General features: G+C 48.4%; 1 protein-coding gene across 35 annotated transcripts in view; it reads left to right on the top strand.

The window, feature by feature from the left end:
• Positions 1-21,598, top strand: part of TACC2 (transforming acidic coiled-coil containing protein 2) — a 186,526-nt gene that overhangs the window by 64,964 nt on the left and 99,964 nt on the right. For 2 of the 35 annotated variants that reach the window (XM_074338958.2, XM_074338957.2), the window contains exon 1: positions 10,459-10,770. The exons of the other annotated variants lie outside the window; for them this stretch is intronic. The gene's annotated coding sequence lies outside the window, so the exon portion shown is untranslated. Of the gene's footprint in view, positions 1-10,458; positions 10,771-21,598 lie in introns of those variants that run through there. 35 annotated transcript variants of the gene reach the window in all.

Genomic DNA, 21,598 nt, shown 5'->3' with positions numbered 1-21,598 from the left:
CATACACGCTTGCTGAATAATTCAATCCACCTCGCTATCAGGTGAGTCGGAGGCTTCCTGTCGTAGGAAACTAGGTCAGACAGGACATTGGAGGCAGACAGCCTGGTCTAACTTCCGACTCTGCCATTAGACTCTTCAACTTTGAGCAAATGCCTTAGCGACCCTAAGCCTCATTTTCCTTGCCTGTATAATGTGCATAATGCTAGGGTCCACCACATGGAGTTATTATGGAGCTTACATAAAAATAGCATGTGTAAAAGCTTAGCCTCATGCCTGCCTGGCATGCAGTAAGCACTTCAATAGTAGGAGTAAGTTTTGTTATTACTATCATTACTATCACTACGATCATTTGAATGATGCTAAAGCTGTTATTAAGGCAGATTACTGGTAACACTTGTGCTTTGACACATGGACTTGGTGAAATTTACTCAAGTTCATTTGTATGTGCCCTGGGTTCTTTGGGATGTTTCAATACCCTCTAGAGCAGGGGTGTCCAAACTTTTTTCAACATTTTTCACCAAGGGCCATATGCGGTAAAGTATACAAACAGCCGGGCCACTCACTCGAGGTGAAGTACATATTGCCTCACCTGGTTTATTTAAGTAAACTAAATATATTTTTGGAATTCGCTGCGGGCCAATTAAAAATGGATCACGGGCCGCAGTTTGGAAACCCCTGCTCTGGAGCCACCTCCCATCCCATAGCCACCAGCTTTCCCACTCCCCATGGGGGAGGCCTCAGTGTTGCAATATTGTATTTGATGCAAGGTCAAGTCATCCAGCACACATACGGGGAATGCATTCTCTTCCTTAGGGAAACTAGATCTTTGGGGTTAACCTCTTGCCAAGAGTGGCTGCAAAGAGGCCGAAACCTAACATTTGTGGGAGAAAGGGAACGTCTGTGTGGGTGAGCCCAGCCGGGCTGCACCAGCGGAATGCAAGCTCTGAGTGCATCTTATGGGACAAATTGCCCTGACTATCTTGGCAGGACATTTTGAACTGCAAGCCCATAGAAGAAGGGGCAGGGCTGAAAGTTGTCTGCCCTGCCCGACAGCCAGACACCATAGCATAATAGCTGGAGGCGGAGACCCTTCCTGGCAAGTGACCAAGCAGCTGGTATTTAAATATGCATGGCCAGAATTGGCAGAAAATGAGAATTTTGGGGAGAGAAGTGCACCAAGCCTGGGCTTAAAGTCTCAGCTTAGGCCAGACTGCCTTTCCGGGCCACCTACGAAGGACGTCTGGGCAGATGCTCCTCTGGCTCCTGGGGCCTGGTAGTGGGGGTACTCACTCTCAGATGGGTCCCACCTCCTGCCTGGCTCAGGCATTCACAGTCATGCCAATATCAGAACCAGAGGGACCTTCAGGCCCTGCAGCCTCCCATTTTCTAGATGAGAAACCTGAGACCCAGAGAGGCTGTGTGACTTCCTTAAGGCCACACGGCTTGTCAGGGGGCCACAGATCTGTCATATCGAATGCATTGCTTCGGGCCTCAAGACCAGGGCTCTTTCCAACGAACCCACTGGTGTGTGAGCATGTCCCACCTTTGCTGAGCACCGCAAGCATCCAGGTGAGCCTGGTATGAACTGACGGTATAGATTGTTTTCTGGGGTGGTAGTAACCTTGACCTTGGGTCCTGTCTGAGAAAGCTGCACATGCAGGCTTGCTCCAGCTTTTTATTTTTTATTTTTTGCAAAGTGAGTTAAGCTGCAGCTTCTGGGCCGTGCCAACCCTGGTTTTCCTTTGCTTGTGACCCATGGCATTTGCAGTAGGATTGCAGGAAAATCACTATGAAAAGCTCGTTGGACAAGCAGATTCTCTAATTCACCGTGATTTGGGAAGTGTGAAGATGCTGATGGGGAGGGCAGATTCGGATGAGAGTTCACACAGGAGAAAGTTCTGCTGAAACCTGAGTTTCATCTTCTTCTAGCTGAGTGTGTCTGTGTGAACAATTTGCTGAGGAAACTCTCAGAGGATACAACAATCCGTTTCAAGTTTCTTTACAAACAGTTGAACCATGAATCCTTGGGAGATAAAACAGTCTTAATGATTGGTGCAAGGTTTAGTTTTGTTTTCTGCATGAAGATGGGAAGTTTAGCTGTTAGAAACCACCAGGCCCCCTGTTGAATTGATGTTTACAGCTCTTATTTGGTTCATATTTTAAGTGGAGAGTAATTTTTCTGTAGAAATGGCCCCACATGGGAGGAAATTTTTCTTTTTCAGAAACTCCCCTTGTATTTTGCATTTGGAGACTATAACTGACCCAAATAGGAGCATTGTGAAGCACTTTCTGGACCCCTTTTCAGCAGTCCTGAAAAGCCACTGGCTCTACAAGTCTAACGAAGGGCATTTCATGTCTTCTGTTTTCCTTTGGTATAAAAAGGTGGAGAAAGGTGTAAGTGCAGAGGCAGGCCCAGACTTTAAAGGCATTAGGGGCTGGAACTCCAGCCTCTGAGTTGAGAGATGCTGGCCAGACTCACATGCTCTTGTCCCTGGCTGACCCCTCTGCTTTGACCCTGCCCCCATTTGCTGGCCCTCTCAGGGGCCACATTCTTGTTCAAGAGGCCATAAGGGCTCAGGCAAATGTGCCTGTGAAGCCTTCTCAACCCTCTAATTCCCCGGGAAACCCCCAACCCCCTGCCTAAGTGTCCAGAGTCCTTTTTGTAAACTGACCACAATTTTAAGACAGAGGCAAATGTATTATTTTGTCATAGAGGATATCATCCTTTGCAGAAGAGTTTGGGTGTTTTGAGCTGGACAGATCTGGGTTCAGATCTGTCACTTACTCTAGGACCTCAGTCAAGTTACTTAATTGCTTGAGGCTTCAGTTTCCTCATCTGTAAAATGGGTATAAAATCTGTACCTATCTGCTCAGTTTGATAGTGCATGAGAAGTGCTAGCTCAGGACTTGTACGGGCAACTGCTCAATGCATGTCTGTCGCTATTTGAGAGTGAGCCCTCTGAGGGCAGCGTCTGCACCTGGTCCTATTCCTTAGTACAGTGGGCTGCACACAGTAGAGCCTGAACAGATGTTTGTAGAATGATTGTCTTGTCCAGTGGATAGAACGTGAGTCTATTTGGTACTTCCCTAAAAGAGAAATAAAAATCTGTTGGCCAGGTTAGTTTAACAACACAACAAAATCATTCCAGTTAAAAATCATTCATTCATTCATTCATTCATTCATTCACTCACTCACTCACTCACTCAAACTCAGGGCCTCCTACCTAAAGGTCCTGTACTAGGTGCTCTAGGCAGGACTTCTCATTCTTAGCACTACTGACATTTCAGGCTAAGTAACTGTTGAGGGCTGTCCTGTGCATAGTAGGATGTTTAGCAGTACTAAATATCAGTAGCATCCCCCAAGTCAACAATCAAAAATGTCCCCAGATACTGCCAGATGTCTTCTGCTGGGCAAACTGCCCCTGGAGAGCAAACTCCTGTGGGGCCATGCTAGCCCCAATGTGGTTCCTTAGGCCAGCCGTCTTAGTATCACCTGGGAGCCTCATGGGCAGACTCTCAAGTCCTCCCCCAGACCTGCCGAGTCAGAATTGGCATCTAAACAAGGTGTTCACTGACCACATCACGCACAAGAGTTCTTGAAGTTGCTAGGTTCACGGGCTGCCCTTTGAGGAGCAAGGTTCTAGGGCACAGTTCTCAACCTTGGCTGCACACTGAAATCTACGGAGCTTTAAAAAATATTGATGTCTGCATGCCACTCCCAGAGTTTCTGATTTAATTGATACGGGATGTGTGTGGCCTAGACATGGGGAACTTTAAAAATTCCCCAGGTGATTCCATTGCGTAGCAAAGTTTGAGAACCCCTGGTCCAAGGTGCAAACACAAATCAAACAAAGACTCAGCCTTTAGATGCTTATTCATCCGGTGGGGAGATGAGACATCTGTGCTGTTCATTATCACTGTATAGACTAAACTGAGCCCTGCAGTCACCCTCCACCCCCACCACCTACCAGACCCTCAAACTACTATGGCTGTTTCAGCAAATGTTTTATTTTTCAGCATTTGCCCTGATGTCATGCAGGCATCGGACTCTGACTCTTGGAGAAGATTCTATTTCTGTCAGCACTGCTGGCAGAGCTTTGTTTTCTGTGCAGTCAAAGACTTAAAATTAGGACTAAGTTCAAATGTAGGCCCAGCTGAACCCTCATCCGAGTGATGCAGGCCAGTGTGTGAAGTGGGCTTGTGTGCACCCAAAGAAAATTCCAAGGCCATGTCCAGAAATTCTGGATGAGGCCAACAGTCATGTGGAAAGCTGCCCCCACACATTTCCCGCATGTATTTTGGGTTCAGGCTGACATTTCATCTTAGCAAGGGCGGAGGTAATGGCTGAATGTTTTGAAGGCCTGAATCCCACCTACATATTTCTCTCTTTCCTTACAACTAAGTTTTGCTGGGTTGTAGTTCAGGAATGTATCTTGCAGCCTGGACAGCCCTTCCTGGAATGTGGGGACTTAGCTCAGAAGCCCAAAGCAGTAATTCCTTCCAGAAGAAAAAGACTTCCCAAGACTTCACTAGTGAAGTGGATCTTAGATGGTTAGTGTGAGGGTTGAACTCACATGCTAGAGCCAGGCTTTAGTCCTGGGTTCCTCATGGCATATTCCTCGGCGGGTATGGTCCGAGTACATAAAACGAACTTAAAGTCCAGCCCTTGGTCACTGTGGACTGGTTAGGAGTTTGGTTCGCAGACACACAGCCTGTGTGTGTACGTGATACACAGGCTGTGCCTGCTGTGATGCTGGGGCCAAGACGTCACGACTCCAAGTCTGTTTCCTTCTTAGGTAAGGACAATAGCAGTGCCCACCAGGTAGGTTCAGACGATGATTAGGTGAGAGAAGAGATGTAAGCCACTCAGCAGAGTGCCAGCTGGGTAGTCAGTGCTCACGCATATTAGCTAATAGAGTGCTCAGTTTAAAAAGTTTTCCAATCGCCTTTTTTGTTTCTTTCACCCGATTATTAAGTGGGGAGCGGCAGAGTGCAAGCTGTCATGTGGGTGGTATTTTGCAACCCTTCAAAGCTGGCAGTGGGCAGAATAATCTTCTAAGCGAAAATGCCCTTTCTGTTTGGGTTGCTGGTGGTTGGTTGGCTGAAGCCCTGAGATACCGCCTTGCTGGAGAGGGGCCTCAAGGAGCTGTAACTCCCCGGTGGTAGGTGGGGCTGGGGGAGGCTGGCCCAGGGGAGGGGACTCTTCTGCAGGAGAGGGGTAGGACAGCGGGCCACCAGCACTGGGCTGAGAGCCAGCACAGCGGGGACCCAGGACACGCAGCTGCCGGGATGAGCGCTTGGCAAGGCTTGGCTTCCTGCCCTCAAGGTGACCACACTCTGCCTCAAGAGACAGCACACAGGCACTGAAAGATGCAAACAGCTCATGGCCCTAATTGTCTTTGCCTCTCATTTGTTATTAATGTCGGTGGCCACCGGCACTTATCTCCAAGGTATTCTCCATGAGGCAAGAGCTTTATCTCTTCGCTTCGCTCTGGTCTTCCAACACCTAGAAGCACGTAATGCATTGTAAGTACTCAAGAAATAGATGTCGGATACTTTCTTATCACAATGTTACCAGATAGATTCAAGAAGAGATTTAACTCCTACTACCTGGAACATTCTACTTCTCTTCTCCTGGTTAGTTTTTCTTGTTCTTTCAAGTCAGAGAGATGATCTTCCGTTTAGACTCCCACCGCCAGCACGGAGGTTGTGTATTTTTCGTCTAGGGAGAGATTGGCCTCTGTCCTTCAGCATCACACACTCCCATCTGCTCACAAGCCAACCTTGCATGTTTCCAGTGTTTGGCCTTATTTCCCAGATTTCTTCATGTGTCAAACTGTGGCACTGGCAGTGCAGGGAGAGGCCTTGGGTTCAATTGGGCAGAAGCAGGTCAAATAAATAGAATGAGTAGAATTGGATAGAATGGAGGTTCCTTTCAGTCTCCTGAAATAAATTTGACTTCATAGATACGCGTCCCCTCCGGTTCTTTCTGCTCCTAACACCGACTGCAGCCGTTCTCTGCTGATGTTCTTGGTTCCATATTCCTGCTGCTTGTCTTTCTGACATAGTCTGTCTCTCCAGGCAGGGTCCTGTCTTATGCATTTTAATACCCCCGTGGGCACTTTGGGTAGTGATTGCAGGTGCTCAGTGAATTTTTGGTGAGTTCACGGTTATTTATGTGTCAGGCAAACTTGGGCACTGGTTTCTAGCCTGGCTTCCTATTTTCATGTGGCTTGTCACTTTTCAGTCAAAGCAAAATATTGTCGCTACAACAGAGTATTAAAGGACACTGCGGGGGTGGCCGGTTAGCTCAGTTGGTTAGAGCGTGGTGCTAATAACACCAAGGTTGCCGGTTGAATCCCCACGTGGGCCACTGTGAGCTGCGCCCTCTTTAAAAAGAAAAAGAGAAAAAAGATACTGCAAACACACAGCAAAGCGGCTGGGTGGACAGGGCCGAAGGCATTTCCTAGGTACTGATTTTCCTTTTGTATTCCAGGAGGCTCCCTTAGCAAATGATCTTTCATTTGCTTTGTGGTTTTTCATTCCTTTCTGTAGCCTTAAGTCTAGTATTGACCAAATCAGTGCTTTTCAGTGTCGCAGTTGATAGTCTTTTCAGGTTGCTTCTCGCTGCAAGTAACAGACAACCCAATACCGGAAAATTTAACAAGAGTAAGTCCATCATCTCACCTGGTAGGAAGTCCAGAGTCAGGGCATGTCCAAGGTTGAGTAATTCATCAGCTCTTTTCATCTCCCCCTCCACCCACACTGAGTGTGTCGGTTGATGTCTTCATTATTTCAAGTGGGCTCAACAGCTCCGAGCCTTGTGCCTTCAAATGACAATACTGAGAGGCAGGAAGACATCTGAAGGACAGGAGATATACCATCTTGTCCTCGAAAGAGTGAGGACAGTGTCTCTTGAAGCCCAGCTGACTTTCCTTTCTGTTTCATTGGCCAAGAGTGCGTCACAAGACCATAATCAAATTATTTGAACATAAGTACATAAGGAGTGGGAATAGCAGTTTGGTAGGCAACTGATGACTCCTGCCACAAGAGTTCAGGTTCAGAGTTTCTTTAACAATGGTTTGGAAAACATCTCCATCAGAATTAGCCTTGCTCAATGTGCTTGCAAAAATGCATATTCCTGAGCCCCTTCCCTGACCCCCTGAACCAGAATCTCCAGGAGCATTTTAACAATAACCCAGTGACTCTTATGTGTGCTGAGTTTTACACCCCTGGGTCTGGTGTGTGTGGTTGTCGCTATTAACACTTACAGTTTCTACATGGACCTTCCACACAGCTGATGCATTTGTGGAATCCTTTTGAGACTGACGCAGCAAGAGGAATTAGCCCATTTATTTTCTTACAGCTCTGTAGGAAAAACATCTGACTTGGGGGGTAAAATGAAAAGCATGAGATTTCAAAACTTCCCTTCCCAGTCCTTGCGTTTTGGAGATTCAAACAGAAATATTAACTGATGCAATGATGATATCTGGGATTTGCTTCAAAATAGTCTGGGTAGCAGAGGGAAGTGAGCGTGTGAATAAAACAGAATAGGCCATGATTTGATAGTATTAAAAACTGAGTAACGTGAATAGGGATCATTATACTCTTCTCTCTACTTAAGTTCTGGAAAATCTCCTGCCCGACACCTGCTCTGTCACTATGCAGCCTTTGACGTTGAGTACCTGTGTCACCCTCCTTCTTTAGGTCTCAGGTTGGATTCTAGGATTCCAACAGCACAAATTCTTCTCTATAAAGCAGTGTTTGCATCTTTTCTTTTTTTACCCCTTCCCCTCCAAATGAACCTTTTCTCCAGATAAAATCTTAGGTGGAACCCAAAGATATGACAGATAAGAGTGGAATATCTCTGCTATACACGTGCCTCCCAGGCAGCCTTTAAAATGATTTCAGAAACCCTACGGCCCTGGAAAAGATAGTTTAACAGCTATTGTACTAGCACATTGCCAAAAATACTCATAAGGTCTACATTTCTGAAGAGCCCTTCGCCTTGCACTTAGACCCAAGAAATCCTTAAGGCATAAAGATTCAATCATGGAGACAATGACTAAAGATCATCCTTTTTGCCTGTGATTCTGTCCTTTTCTGTAGATTCCAGGTATCTCAAGACAGAGGGCCTCTATCTGCCTTCCTCTGTAGCAGCATTGTGTTGTTACCCTGACCTAGAGCAGGAGGAGATAGGCAGTGCAAATTTACTTACTATGTGGGCAACAGTTCTGGCTGTGGCTAGGGCCAGGGCTGTGTGGGTTGGCTGAGAGTTGCCAGTGTAGGTGTATGTCTGTCATATTGTGGGATTTCAGTCTCATCCCCTGTGATGTTGGGAGCCCTTGATTTCATCTTCTAACACATATGTCCAACACTGGGCCATGGCTCTGACTGAATGCTGGCTGCCCAACGTCATTGCACGGTTTGAGCTTGGGGATGGACACCTTGGAGAGGTGATGGAGCTAAGCCGTCCTCAGGCAGAGTGTTTCTCCTGCAATGAATGGTCTGAGACGCTGTAGGCATTCATGGAATCCAAGATACTTTTGTAAAATCCTTCAGAGGACATTAAATCACAGCAATAACCAGATACTTACTGTATTACAGTAGTTTCCTATTGCTGTTGTAATGACCACACAATTAGTGGTTTAAGATGACACAAATTTATTTTCTTACAGTTCTGCAGGTAAAATGTCTGATGTGGGTCTCTCCAGGCTAAAATCAAAGTGTCAGTAGGGCTGTATTCCTTTCTGGAAGCCCTAGAGAAAAACCCGTTTCCTTGCTTTTCCAGCTGTTAGAAGCTGCCCACGTTTGTTGGCTCACAGCCCCTTCCTCCATTTTCAAAGCCAGCAACACAGCATCTTCAAATCTCTCGCTGTTCTGCTTCCATTGTCACTTTTCTTTCTCTGACTCTCTTCTTCCTCCCGTTTACTTCCAAGGACTCTTGTGATTACTGTGGGCCACCTGGGTAATGTAGGATAATCTCCCTGTTTTAAGATCAGATGATTCGCAACCTTAATTCCATCTGCACTCGTAATTCCCCTTTTCCATGTAAATTAACATATTCATAGACCTCAGGGATTAAGATGTGGACACCCTGGGGGGGGGGGGCATCAATCTGCTGACCACACCAATGGGTTTCAAAGACTAGCGGTGCCTTCCTGTGTCATGAAGGCTATGCATCCAGCAGCTGGGGGAGCTGGTGACGCTTTGTATGAAAGGCATGGCAGGCACCTCAAGTTCATTTGAGCTCTTTGCCTAATATGAGTGCTTGAGTTTACAAGGTGGTGAGTGGGGTGGGGTTTTTTGTTTGTTTTTAATACCAGCTGCTGGTATACATTTAAACAAATTAGCTTATTTGAGTCTCACTTATCACATTTGTGAAATGGGTACACTAAGAATGTGTGAACAAGGAATTCCTTTAAATTGCCATCAGAAATATGACTCTTATAAGCATGGTAGTTTTTTTTTTTTGTTTTTTTTTTTTTATAAAAAATAATATTTTAGGAGAAGACAATAAAAGTCTACTTCTTTGTTCTACAGAGAACTCTCATTTGGGGCCAACAAGCCTTGGGCATCTGTTTCTTTAAGAGGAGGAAGGGAAGCGGTGAGTCAGTTGTGAGTCTCTTGCACTTTGGTCCCCAAGTATATAAACTATAGCAATGCTTTCTTGACACAACTTAAAATAGGAAGCCTGGCGTCCACATATAGCCACAGGCTCTTCTGATTGGGGCCTAGCTGCAGAAATTTCCAGAGAAAAGGTGATATGTTGCAGTGGTGTGGGCAAGTAAGCACCACTTCTGGATGTGAGGTCGATGTTAGCAAAGGAGGCGATTTGGGGCCATGTAAGGAAGAAAACAAAACAGACAACTCACAAATAGAAACACACGTGCTCGCTGGAAATACGGCAGCGGGAAGTGGTTTGTATTTAGTCTCTGTCTACTTTGGAGAGTCCAACAGCCCGGAGAAGGCACGTCAACAAGTTCTGGATAATATAGAGCACAGTGCACTCTTAGGATCTGTGGTTAAACAGCATTAGGCCTCGGCAGGTGAAATCTGGTTGCAGAAACAACCAAGGTGTGATTTCATCCCCACCTTCCTTACGGGGCCAGCCTCTTCGCGTCCCTCCTCCCCCACGGCCCCGGGGACCGCAGAGTTGAGGCACCCGGCCTATACTTGGCCTTCTCAGTTATTTCACACGCCAGTGTCTTCTCCGTCTTTCCATGCGTAGTGGAAAGCGCCGTGGAAAAACTAAGAACTGTAACAAGTCGTCCTGACTCAGACTCCTGGAAGAAGTGTGCAGTGCATTGAGGAGCAGCGGCCGGCCGCGCGGCCGTCGGTCCCCTGCGCTCACGGAGGCAGCGTGGGCCGCTGGGTGCGCCTGGGTGCGCCGCGCCGTGGGCCGCCCAGCGCATTCCTGGGTCGGGAGGAGAGCGCTGCGGGCGCCCAGCTTGAACAGCTGGCTGCGCGCGGCAGGCTCGGAGCGCCGGGAGCTGGGGGAGGAGCCTGGCCCGGCCGCCGCCGCGCTCCAGTCATTGGCCTTTTGTGCTGCAACTTTGCCCGAGCCCTTCAGGGAGCCGCGCCGCCCCCGCTCCCGCTCCCGCTCCGAGCCGTTGCCCCGGGAAAGTTTGCGTCTCAGGATCGGCCCCCGGTGGAGACGGCTCACACTGCCGTCCGGCTGGGGAAACTCAGCCACTCAGGGGATCTTTGGCAGTTGTGTCCTTGAAGGAAGGCGGCTCCGTGCTGGCCAAGCCCTATCGCCCCGGGCCGGTAAGTGCGCTGCGGCCATGCGCAGGCGGGAGGGCGGGCGCCCGGGGTCAGGGAGGGGACCGGCTCCCCAGGACCTTGGCTGCCAGACAAAGGCGTGCTAGAAATGGGAGACGAAGCTCATTTCATCTTTCCCCAACTGGGACTAGTTAGGGGAGGAAAGTGGCTAAACACACATTTGTGTCCCCTGCTGGCAGAGGACTGTGTCTGCCGTGCAACCGAGGGCTGGCTCGGAGCGTCTGCCCCCGAGGCTCCTTCCATGGGGTGAGACCGGTCAGGTTCCGCTCCCGTGGTTGGGGTTTGCGCCCGCGGGCTGGGATCCCCACCCATGGTTGAGGTCCACGCCCGCGGATGGGGTCCGTGCGGTGGTCGCGGTCCCCGCCCACAGTCTCCCCGTGGCTCGGCTTCGTGCCATCCCCGCTGAGTTCGTGCGGTCCCACCGGTCGTGCAGGGACACCCCGGGTGGGCCACAGCGGCGCGTGGATTAGCCATAAAACCGTGCTGGATTTCCTCCGAGTTTGGGACTTTTAAATTCTCGAACAGTTACGTCAGCAGGGCTGGGCGCACTTCAGGGCTCTGGCGTAGCACGTGACCCTCCCGAGCTTCCCCTGGGCGTCTTTGGCTCCCGCCGCTCTAGTCAGAGTCGGTCTCTGCCTCTGGATGTCCTGGAATTGCAACTTCAAAAGTGCTGTGATTCCAGGCTCAGCTCGGAGCGCTTTCTGCAGCAAGCTGTTGCATGGTGTCCCTGCAGCATTTGCTGTACTCCTCAATGATCGTAGTTCCTTAAAATGGCATCACCGTCATCATCGTGTGATTGTTCTTGTTGTTGACTTCTACCTCTGTCAAATCCTAGGACAGGAAAATGTGATAGCAGGTTAAAATACAGCAGAGATACACGTCGTGAGAAAATGTGTCTCCTAGTCCTGGGTGCACTGGGAAGGTGGAAATAAGAGAGGAGCTCAGGACAGGGCAGCCGCCGGGCTTGGTTAGTGCCCAGCGTGCGGGCACCTCTTCATATGCGTGTGTGCATGTGTACGCAGGACCGCCCCTTCCGTCACAGTGCCTGGAACATCAAGGGTCCCAGTGCCGTTTTCTATCTGTTCTGTGCTAGAGAGGAAGGTGAGCTCTTATCAGGCAGAGAATCTCTGGGATTCCCTATGGAGGCCACATTTCAAAAGCTCTTCGTTGTATTTGGAAATGACTTTGGAAATGTCTGGGGCCATGTCCTGAGGCTGGGTTTGATCAGTGGTTTCCATCCCTTCAGATTCTCTGTGTTTCAAAGGGGTCCATTTTGACAGTTGCTGGCACGAGGAAGAAGGGTTTTTGTTGGGAGTTGTGAGTGAGTTGCCTCCCAGAGCATTTGGCTTTCCCACTCTGAGGTCAGGCTGGGAGCTCCTCCAGAGAAGGGTGCTACTTATGCTGGACCGGGGCGTGGAAGGGGGTGGAGTCCCACCAGGCTTCTCACAGGCTCTACCTGGGCATGCACACTCCAGGAGGAGCGTCAGAGCAGGAAATAGGCCAGGGACCATCCTCGTGCAGACATGACAGCCGCCTCTCAGCTCTCCAGAGCCTCTGTGGCTCCTTCATTGTCACTGGTCACTCATCAAAAGTTACTTCCTGAGCCTCAGGTAGGCCAGGTACCATGGAGTACAACTCATATTCAGGCTTTCCTGTCTGTGGAAATCCACGGAGCAATGTGCTGCCTCTGGGAAACCTGCTCAGAACCAGCCTCTGGGCCCTCTCTTCATGTCCACCCCTTTTGTCTCACTAGGTTTGGGCACTTAGAGTATTTTAGCTGGAAGGAAACTTGAAAATCAGGGTTTCATTTTAGAGATGTGAAAAGGGAGACTCAGAGAATTCCAGGGTTTGGCCAGGGTTACATGTGAAGCTGGGATTCATACCCAGGCCCCAGATACCTGGGCTGGTGTTCTCTCAGCGAAGTCCCTGAGACTAAGTGTCCTCTGTGGTTCCATCCTACTTTTTGTATGGTGGTTATTTACGTTTGTCGTTTCTATAGAGACAGACACTGCTCAAGGGAGGACTTGTCTGGTTTGCAGTGTCACTCCACAGGAGTGACATGGGGTGTGGAGGGGGGGGTGGCAAACAGTGGTTGAAGTGAAATAAGACACAATCTCTGCTTTCAAAGAGGTGTGCATGTGTGTGAGTGTGAGTATGTGTGATAACCGGGCAGACACACATGAGGCAGTCTTTATGGTGAGGAGACTGTCCCAGGAGGGGACATCTGGAAATCAACGAGCGTGTTTTGCTTTTCCCAATGACTGGAGAGGGCACTGCTGGCATCTAGCTGGACAGAACCAGGGATTGTGAGCATGGGACAGTCCTGTACAACGAAGGATTTGCCTCATCCAAAATGCCGATAGCACCCCCTGTAGAGGACTCTGCAGGGGTTTGAGGAACTGGGAGAGACCAGTTCTAACTGGGAAGATGAGAGATGGGTGTCTATGGGCTTGCTAGGCCCCAGACCGCAGGTGTGGGTGAGGCTGGGGGAGACTGAGGGCTGGTTTACGGCGTATGTGTATGTGTGTGCTCTGCTGGGACCCAGTTGCACAGCCAAAAGCAAATGGTTCTTGGGTTAACTGTGGTTTGGGTTGTGCAGACCCTGGCACCCTTCGCACAGACGATCAGGACGAGGTTTAGGAAGCTGGTGAGGGAGTCCCTGATTCATCCTGGAGAGGAGCGCAAATCTAAGGAGGAAGCCGAAGGGCTGGGTGCCCGGTTCTCTCCCGCGGTGACCTGTGACCGAGGCGTGTGAAGTCTGTCTTGGTGGCTGGCTTTTGTGTGCCTCTCCTCCACGGAGGTCACAGTCCTTTGTTTATAACTCCAATAATCATTTCCACAGCAACTCCCTGTGATGACAGAACAGCCAAAGGATTGTGAAATTCTGTAGAACAAAAGGCATGAAAAAGAAGACTGGGGGGAACACGTTTTGTGGGAAGTGCCTCTAAATATAGAGGGCAAGTGAAATGCGCACGGACTGCAGAGCCATCATTGCAGTGGAGCTTTCATTCCACACAGGCAACATCAACTGCACCCCTCCTTCCCTTCCTGTCCGGCCCCTCTGGTCCTTGGTTTCAGTCTCTCATTTAGCAAATATGTTCAGTGCTGCCAATTAAGAGAAAGCAAAATTCCCAAGACTGATTTTCCCAGGGGTGGGGAGAGGCAGTCTGCCTGGGAATTCAGAGACAAAGATCGATCCTGTGTGAGAATCCCTGCCCCACCCTTGCCACCTGTGTGACCTTGAGCAAGTCACTAACTGTCTCTGAGTTAGGACTTCCTTCTCATTAGTGGTGGGAACACTTAATCCTGCCCGCCTGGCTCACCAAGCTGTGGGGGGAAATACTTGGCAAACTGTGAAGTGCTGTGCAAGTGGAAAGTCGTGTCAATATTTTTCACCTCGTTACTATTAAAGGGATTTCTTTAGGGGATGTCCATCCTTTATGTCCCTTTATGTCTATCCTTCCTTGTTTTCTCACCCTCCCTTTTAATTGGTCATTTATACTTTCCCTAGAAAATAAGTCAAACTAAAAGAATAGGAAACTCAATGGCAGTTCTGCTCGCAGAGAAATCTGGGAGGGAAATGGTAAGAGAAAGCAGTTGCTTCACTGGCTCCTGTACGTACAGGTTTGGCGACGTATAGTGCTACTCCCACTCATTGTGTGGTTGTGTCCCTGTGGGTCCTCTGAGGTCCAGCAGCTGCCCTTGAATCTGTGTCATTTAGAGTATACGGCTCCTGGCCAGCATTCTCCAGCTTGAGCTCCTGAAGGCACAGGCTTGGTTTCACATCATGACAGTCATGGGAAAGTTCCAAACTGACAAGGGCTGGTACAAAGTTCGGTCAAGCCAGCATCAGGAGCACACTTTCCCGCCTCCTTTTATTGCCAGGACACACCTCTCTCCAACCCTTGGGCTTCCCATGGCTGCCTGCTTCACACAAAACAGGCAAAGGTCCCATGTTACCTTGCACACCTTGACTGAGCTGGCTCACCTATGAGTTACCGGGCCCTGGAACCTTCATTCAACAGCTCCCACGTCATCTTGTGGTCAGCCATGTGCCAGGTGTTGTCCTCAAGGGCAGTCAGTACCTGCCTCATTTCTGCTGGCTCGGCTGAACCTATTCCCAGCATCCCTTCTGGGATCAGTGGCTATCTGCATCGGGTCCCCTCTGAAACCTTGGAGACACGCCTCTGCTCCTTGCAGGAGGTCTAAAAATTTGGCTTTAAAATATGAAAAGCACAGCTCCTAATGGAAATGGACAGATGTTCAATTTTCAGTGTCTATAAAACATCACATGTCGGCCTCCTTGTTGGAACTCAGTTACGACTTTGGTGTCACTGGCTGCGCCCCTGTGGCTCTGCCTCTTCCCGTTCATTCATCCCAGTAAACATTTGCCTGCTGACTCTGAGCTGAGAGTGTAGCAGGGAACAAGGTAGAGAGAGGGTCCTCCTTTTGCTGGGGCCACGATTCCCCTGCTGGCCCTGGGGGCCTCCACGACCTGTGGGCCCCTCAGAGGGCTGAATTGGGGACAGTACCTACTGGAGAAAAGGCCTGGGGAGACAGCGTGGGTTCCTGTAACAAGGACAAGGTGTGTGACAGAGGTCTGGGCTCCTGTCACTCTGTTTCTTTGCCAAGTTTCTTAATTCTTTGAGTCTCAGTGTCCTGTTCTGTAAAATAAGTTGTCTGCCATCTACATAGGGGTGGTGGAGAATTTAGGCAGCCATTGGCAAAGCTCTAAGATACTATACAAATATAAGTAGCTATGTAGTTTTTTTAATTACTGGAAGGCTAACTCTTTAAATTGCTGGACTTTCTTATCTGACAGCGGAAAATCTGCCTATTCTCTCTGACACAAATCTCTTAGACAAGCTGCTTTCCCCGGGGTCCTGTGGGAACCGTCTTCCTGTTCATAATTTGAGCCAGGCCCAGGGCACACCCACCGCCATGGGATTGCCTGGATCTTGTGCTCTTGGACCTGGATTTAAATTCTGCCGCCCTTCACCCCTCCCTAAGGGCTGGGTGAGCAAGAGTGTGCAGAGCTCCTCACAGAGCTTGTGTCTGCCTGGCAGATACCAGTACCCAACAGTGTTAGCTGCTGTCATGATTATCATTTATTATTAGTAGTACTTTTGTTGTAATTGTTTAAACGTGTTCCAGTATTGAGACTATATTAAAATACTACCATCAGCAATAGAGACAGCTTGCTTGAGATCTTGGTCACGCTCCTCCACTTGCAGTCTTGAATTCCTTCTCTGCTCTCAGGAGCAGTGGAACTCTCTGCTTTAGGAATCTCATTATCCACCCGGCCCAGAGGGATGCCAGGCCACACGTGTCCCACTCATCATTTGCCACATGAAGAAAGGATGAGTTGTTCTCCATTGTGACTGAAAAACCAAAGCATTTTTGAGGAGGTACCAGGGCCACAGAGCTGCACACCTGGTGAGCACACCTTGGCAAGCAGGAACAGAAGCTGAGCTCGGCGCCTCTACTCCTCACGCGGGACGACCAAGGTTTCATTTCAGAATGCTGCCGGGGAGATCCGAGAAGGACACGCACGTGTGCTCCATCTGTGAATGCCTTTGCCATGGCTTCTAACCTTTGCCAGCTGGGTCATGCCCAGCTCATAAGTGGCCCTCAACTTACGAAGATGTGAGATCTCAGAAGATTTTATTTTGCTGATTTATAGCAGGCTTTGCTTTTCTTTAAAAAAAGAAAAAGAAAAAGGAGTGAGCCGATATGAGCAGCATGGGGCTCTATTACAGTTGTGTTGGTGAGAGCTGTGCCCATGTTTTTTAAAGTGTGGTGTGCAGCTCCCCGGGGGCCGTGCCCTGACCTTGGGGGCTGCCCGGTCATTTCAAGAGTTATAAGGATTACTCGCTCTGTATTAGAAAAAAGTAGAAGTAGCACATCAAAACCACAGACTCACAGATGTTATTACTTAGAATGATGTAAGTTCGTTGAAATTGAACAACTGGCTTCATCAAAAGATAAGTATTAAGTCAATAATGGCACCGGAGTATTAAGGGATTCTGTGTGAGGCATGCAATTAATAATGGGGCTTTCCAACCAGTTAGGGGTTCAAACCCCAGAGCATCTCTGATTGTTCCCCACGTCCCTTGCCTCCCACACCTGGTGTTGAGTGGACAACATGAAACCTCTTGCATGAGTGACCCCAGATCCTCTGTCCTCTGGAACCCCAACTGAGCTCTGCAGGTGCCTGCATGCCTTTACTCAAGAAGATTTTTGCTTGTTTCTAACATAATTTCCAACTTACAGAAAAGTTGCAAGAACAGTACAAAGGATTCCCATATTCCCTTTGCCCTAATTCCTCAATTGTTCACATTTTACTGCACGTGTTTTGTCATCCCCTCTTTATTTGTGGGTGAGTGTGTCCATTATCATCACTCTTTCTCTGAGTCATTTGAGAGCAAGCTGCAGACATGAAGCTGCCCCCCTCTAAACAAAACACAACGGAACAAACACACCCCAGTGTTCATTTCCCCCAAACAAGGACACTTTCCAGCACCGTGCCCACACGGCCATCCATTTGGGAAAGCCATACGATCTGTCACTGCACCACCCACTCTTCAGAACCCGTTCCGATGACCAGCACTGGTCCCTTTTTCCATCTGATCCAGGATCCAGTCCGAAAGCATGCGTCTAGCTCTGTATGCCTGCAGATTCTCCTCTCGTCTGGAAGAACGGCTCAGTCCCCCTCTGCCCTTCATAACCTTTCATTCTGGAAAAATCCCTCAGCCTGTGTCTATCTGGAGTTTCCTCATAACCAGACTGGCTGTCCCTGCCGGTCAGGGACCCCACAGCAGTGATGCTGTGCTCTTCCCAGCAGGTCACGTCCGGGACCCTCAGGCATGTACAGGGTGAGATGGTCCCAGCCCCGGGGATGGTCATCCTGGTCAACACCTGGCCAGGTCAGTGCCTGCCAGGTTTCTCCACCCTTACGTCATCCTTTCCCCTGGGTAGTCCATCAGTGTTTGCTGGGAAGATGCTCCTCACCAGTGTCCTTTACTTCTTTAAAGCTGTTTCATCCATCCAGTTAGTGTCCTTCAGTGGCTCCTGCCTGCATTCCCCACCACTCCGATGGCTCTTAGCGGTGATTTTCTGTTTCCATCACTCCTGCTACATGTACTAGCTGACTTTGTACTCTAGGGAGGAGCTCGCTGTCCTCCCTTGTTTGTGCATTTGTTCATGTCTTTATGTGAGTTCATGGATTATTAATTTTCTTGATAGGTTATAATCCATTATTATCCATATTTTTTTATGCCCAATTAGTCCCAGATTTGGCCAGTGGTAGTCCCTTTGATGTGGTTCTTATGTACTTTTGACATGACTCCTGTCAGCAGACAGAGCTGGGAAATAGATGTGTGTGCATGTATGTGCACACACATAGACGCGCACACATTCTGTATATCTAGTTCTGTATTTATCTGATGCCTCTGATTGTAACCCATCCCTGAGAGGTCTTTGGTGCTGAATCAGCTTTTGTATAAGCAAACCCTCTGATGTGAGAACCTGGCTCCATTACTGTTGATGTCGTTATTTGGTGGCTAATCTCCCCGTAGGGAAGATGATTTTCCTAAAATACTGGCCTCCTCCGTGCCTTTGCAGCCCCTGTCCCTTCTCCTTCCTTGCTCTGTCCAAGGGAAGGCAAGGAAGCCTGGTGGCTTTCCTACCGAACCACCAGGGAGAGAGGGAGGGAGAAGCTCTTTTTTTTCTGGAAAGCCCTGGTACATATCTGTCTATTGAAACACTTGGCTCACCCTGACCCTACCCTGGTCGCCCCAGGGGCCTTCCCAGATCACCCCAGCTTGAAAGAAGCCCATTTTTCTATGTCAGTTTGTTCTTCTATTACCACCCTTCACAGTTCTCCTTGCTTTAGACTTTGAACTTGCCTTGCTTTTGATTAGTCAACCCTGGAATGTGTGATCCCCATTTTTTTTGGAAAGCACTGTATTGCTATATGATGACATATAAAGAGCTGTGCATATTTAATGTAAACCATTTGATGAGTTTGGGGGTAAGGATATACCTGTGAAACTACTACCACCATCAAGGCCACAGACATACCTGTCACCTCCCAAGGTTTCCTCCTGCCCTTCACTGTTATTACCACTACCACTAACTACTACTGACTACTGGTACTTTTGGTCCCATGTAATTCATTCTGGTGTCGACCAGAAGCTCTTCCTGTGGCATGGCTTCTGTGTGTAGCACTGAAGGTGCTGGCTTTTTAGACTGGAAATATGAATGTCTTCCTCTTTGAAGCAGAACCCTCTCTGCCTCAGTCTCTGAACGAGGGTGACTCATGGCCTTTTGGAGAAGCACTTGTTGATACAAGCTTCCCTCCCTGACGTGCCAGCGGAAAATGAACCCTTTGCTGGCCTGACTAAATTTATGGTGGGCTGGCTCCAGCAGCTGGTGGCAGCAGCTGGTGGTTAAAATTTCTGACAGATTTTTTTTTTTTTCTCCTCTGAAAAATATTTCAGTCACTCTAGTCCCAGCACCACCACTAGTAGAATCTAGAAGCCATTTATAGCCTCTTACAGTTGGTCTGAGAAGAGCTGTTTGTGAGTCCCTCCACATGCCCAGACGTCAGCTTTCCCTGTCCTTGGCCCTCTGGAGCATAACCAGATCACTAGGAAGTAAGACACGCTGGGAAGCAAGACAGAAAGGCCCCGGGGGCTGATGGTACAACATGAATTTGACAATTTTTTTTTTTAGCAATTTCATGTGGTTCAATCTAATGTACCTGTATATACACACACGTTTATTTTTAAATTATTACAATTATGTCTCGTGGGGGGTTTATAAACCTTTATCAGAGCTCATTAACTCTTGATTTGTGCACTATTCCAACCCTCAGCCACGTTCCTTGGTCTGTAGTCCATTAGGAGCAGAGAACTGGAAGGCATAAAGTAAAAGAGGCAGAAGAGTTGGTGAGCAGAAGTGCTGGCTGGCAGCCTGCGAAGGCGGGGCAAGACCGAGTTGAAGAGTTCTCGGGGATCATGCCTTCCAGGGCCTCGGCTTCACAGATGGAAAAGTGTAGGCTCAGAGAAATCACCTGGCTGAGATCCCAAGGTGGGGCTGCTCTAGCATCCAAGCCACTTGACTTCATATGAATTGTTTTCTCAGTGCCCTAGCGTCATCCTTCCTCGCTTACATTCCGCGTTTCCCCAAAAACAAGACCTAGCCGGACAATCAGCTCTAATGTGTCTTTTGGAGCAAAAATTAATGACCGGGTCTTATAGTAAAATAAGACCGGGTCTTATATTAATTTTTGCTCAAAAAGATGCATTAAAGCTGATTGTCTGGCTAGGTCTTATTTTCGGGGAAACATGGTAGAGTCACTCAAAATGCTGAGTGCGTGTCATTGGGAATATTTTAATTATGTTTGAAGAGTCTCTGTTCCAATAAATCAGGGACATGCCCAATAGGCTTTGAAAAAGAATTCCATCGCAAAGAGTTACAAATGCCATCCCATGAGTATGTGGGCAGATAGCTGTTACCCGAAGAATTCTCCACTGACTGGGCCCTTCCTTGTCTCCGGTGGTGCCTGATGAGTGAGGCGTGGCTGTGTTTCTGTCTTGGGATGAGGCTGACAAGCCTAGGTCCACACAATGGAAAACCTGAATATAGAAGTAGGGGGAGGGGTTGGAGATGATGGCATTTCTGACTGTCCCGTCTCTTAAAACTCACTGAGTTATGAACTGAAGTTGTTCCCTGGCACTTAAGGGTTTCCTTAAATATGTTTTCTTATGTGTTTTATAAAACCAGTATGTGTTCAGCATAGAACTAGAAAATAGAAATAAATTCAACGAACAAGAAAAAACACGCGTAGTTTCACTCCTGAAATGATGACCATGAACACCTTGGTGTATGTGCTTCCATGTTGCTTGGTGCTCTTTGCCCTGCTGCTGTCTTTCTGTGTGTATTTATACATACATGTACATACGTGAACACACATACATGTATGTCGATACACACAGGCACATAAAATCTGCACCATGCTGCCAATAGTTTTTAAACCTCTTTTTAGTTACTGATAGGCATATTTACCTCTAGACACATGGAGATCGACCTTATTTTTTTAAACAGTTGCAAATGAGTCCGTTCTGTGGCTGGGCCTTAATTTGATTAACTGTCCCCTACTGTTGGACATTTGGCTGGTTTCCGGTTTTTGGGGTTTGTATTTTTTTTTTTTTTTTTTCTGTTATGATCACAGCTGTGATCAGCATCTTTTCTGAGCACCTTTAATCACCTCCTTAGAATAAATTCTTGGAAGTAGAACGGCTGTGTCAAAGGGAGCGCTGGCTTTTATGGCTTTCAGTGTGTGTTGCCAAAGCTCTGTGCCATGTTTCTCCACTCAGGTTTTATGACTTTGGAAAGTCGATCTTGCCTGTTTAGGATTCTCCGAATCGTGATCCAACAAAGACGTCCAGAGCCCCTGCTATCCTGCCTCCTTCGGGCTCAGTCCGTCCTTTGTCCTTTGTTCCTTTCACCTCCTCTCTGACTCCTTGGGTGTGGTCACTGGGCTACAGGATCAGGTTCTGCAGGATTTGGAGTGGTGGGTGGGGACCATGGAGGAAGAAGGGAAGGAATAACAGAGGATCCATGGGAATAAGCAGTAACGTGGGCACACACGTGCACTCGTTCACTAGTCCGATTGTATGTAGGACAGTTCTGGGAAATTCACCCTGGGCTTCCCCGCCTCTCGTTCATCTCGATGCCAGGGGCAGCTCTTTGTGGCTGAGCATTTGCTAGAAGCCTTGGGCTGATTCTTCAATTAACAGTCAAGTCG

The sequence above is a fragment of the Rhinolophus sinicus genome, chromosome 15 (genome assembly GCF_057876585.1).
Source record: "Rhinolophus sinicus isolate RSI-liver-muscle chromosome 15, RSI-T2T, whole genome shotgun sequence".
Taxonomy (NCBI): domain Eukaryota; kingdom Metazoa; phylum Chordata; class Mammalia; order Chiroptera; family Rhinolophidae; genus Rhinolophus; species Rhinolophus sinicus.
This window is presented reverse-complemented; position numbering and strand designations above follow the sequence as displayed.